This window comes from Pelecanus crispus, chromosome 4 (genome assembly GCF_030463565.1).
Source record: "Pelecanus crispus isolate bPelCri1 chromosome 4, bPelCri1.pri, whole genome shotgun sequence".
In the NCBI taxonomy this organism is placed as follows: Eukaryota; Metazoa; Chordata; class Aves; order Pelecaniformes; family Pelecanidae; genus Pelecanus; species Pelecanus crispus.
This window is the reverse complement of record NC_134646.1, coordinates 61747589-61750314: the sequence shown is the minus strand read 5'-3', so window position 1 is coordinate 61750314 and position 2726 is coordinate 61747589.

The window sequence follows — 2726 nt, the reverse complement described above, 5'->3', positions numbered from 1 at the left end:
AGTAGTCAAGCATTGGAACAGGCTGCCCAGAGAGGTGGTGGAGTCACCATCCCTGGAAGTGTTCAAAAAACAGGTAGATGTGGCACTTTGGGACATGGTTTAGTCTAGTCTACCCTTGATTGGTTTAGTGTGGACCTGGTAGTGTACGTTAATGGTTGGACTGGATGATCTTAAAGGTCTTTTCCAACCTAAACGATTCTATGTTTCTATGATTCTATAATTCCTTATTCACCAAACAGTCCACCCATCAAATCCGTATCTCTGCAATTTAGAGAGAAGGATGTTATGGGGGACTGTGTCCAATGCTTTACAGAAGTCCAAATAGATGACGTCCATTGCTTTTCCCTTGTCCACTGATGCAGTCACTCCTTCATAGAAAGCCACTAGGTTGGTCAGGCAGGACTTGCCCTTGGTGAATCCATGCTGGCTGTTCTCGAATCACCTTCCTGTCCTCCATGTGCTTGAGCATATCTTCTAGGAAGATCTGCTCCATGATCTTCCCAGGCACAGAGGTGAGGCTGACAGGTCGGTAGTTCCCAGGGTCCTCCTTTCTTCCCTTTTTAAAAATGTGCACAACATTCCACTTTTTCCAGTCAGCAGGGACTTCACCTGACTGCCATGACTTTTCAACTGTGGCAACTATATCAGCCAATTCCCTCAGTACTCTGGGATGCATCGCATCAGGTCCCCTAGACTTGTGTACGTTGAGGTTCCTCAGGTGGTCTTGAACCTGATCTTCCCTTACAGTGGGAGGGGCTTTACCCCCCTGGTCTCCCTGGTCCCCAATCAGTTTCAGTTTTATTTGTACCTATGTGACATCAGGGTTGTGGCTGCCACCTTCAAGGAAATAATTTAACCACTAGATTTTTGGTTTGGTCAGGACTGTCTCCCCTTTGTTTGTGATGGGTCCCACTGATGAGGATAAAATCTGTTTCTTTGGACCAGAGAGAATAAAAACTGGACTTGATTCTGGGGCCAAGTAGTTACACTACTTGCCTGAGAAGAAGAGAGTAAGGTTATAGACACTGTCCGAAGGACAAAACAAATACTTTACAGTCATCTGCATGTGGATTGAAAAAAAACCTACTGAAAACAAGAATTGGAGCCTAGCACATCCCTCCAGGATGCCTGCCCTTAACATTATAGCAGTCGTGGTAGGGGATAAAGAGGGAAGTGGTGCAATTGGCTTTAATTCTTAAAACTGTTGTGGCTGCCATTACATTTCTTCAGGCGCCAGATATTGTTGATACTCGGTAGGTGTTCCCAAGAATGCCTGGTAGATAGAGCTCTCCTCAGGGGACTGAAGGAGAGGAATGTTGATGTTCTGGATTCTGATCGGGTTTAGGCATGATTTGGTGTTAGCTAGGTCCTAAGCGTCAAAACAGATGTGCCTTCAATGTGTGGGGAGACTTTAAAGGCCATGCTATGGCTCTTAGGAAGCTCAGGTGCCTCCTAAGTTAATCAACAGCTTTGGGCTTCGGTGGAATGTAAGGACTTGCATGTTATTAGATCAGCTCCTTGGAACATAGGGAAAAGACAGGATCTTGAGCAAGTACCAAAGCAGCTTCCGAGCTTGACAAGAGGACTACAGGAAAACAACAAAGTCCATCCTATGGTGAAAGGAGTCATGAAAGAAGACTAGTGGTTTTGAATGTTGTGGAGAACCGTATTATGAATATACAATGTATAGGGTGGCTTGCTTGGTATGTGGTAGAGGCAGAAACTGAAGTAGCACAGAGCAGACCACATCCCTACAGATAGCAGCTTTTTTCTGGGTTTTGTGCTGGCACAGTTGTCAAGGAGTTTTGCACATAATAGTAAGTAAAAATCAGCATGTAAATACTATATGAAGGTTTTATATTGAAAGCAAGGCAAGGGTCTACAGTAATTAAACCAAAATCCACTGGTTCCCATTCCGCATTCATACATTGTTATTCATTAATCTGATGGAGTTTTAATTTCTCCCAGCTGGGCAAGTACTCATTGGGGAATTCCACAATACTACTGGTGGGTGGAAAACTAAGAAAGCCCAGTAGTATCGTGTGCAGTCACTAAGCATGAAAGAATCGGTTTCATTAATGGCTTTATTACAAATAGCACATTCACCACTCTTCATGCCTAAAGCTATATAAGTACATACAAAAAGAAATTTAGAAGTATAAATATTCTACTAATATTTTGATTCATCTCTAATCATTTTGGAAGCATCCATAAATGAGATTAGCAGAGTAACTGAGGAAGGTCACTTTTGCATTTCAGCAACCAGGGAAGCAGGAAGGATGCGTGGAGACACATGCGTGGAAACATGGAACCGCTTCTTGGTTCTGGCTGTGTAAAGGTGGGCAGAAGGTAATTCTGAGTGGAGTCCCTCCTCATCTTCTGCCTAGGGCAGACTTGCAGTGTGTGTTGCATTGCAGATGTTTTCCAATTCTCAGAGCTAGTAAGAAGATCAGTAGAAATTGAAAAGCCTGGGTTTTCTAATTAGCCAAATTCTATTGATTTATTTTATCCAGCCAGTTCAAGGATATTTGTTATCCTAATCTTCTCTATCCCCCTTCCTACTAGGAAAACAGAATAACTGAAAGCTGGATTTCTTTCAAGTTAAATGATTTTTAATGTTCAAAACTTCAGATAAGATTTGAAGTAAGCCTCCCTAGCTTCTGAGAATTGATCATCAATAATCAACTGCCTGTCCTGTAATATGATAGTAGAAAAGGAGAGTAACA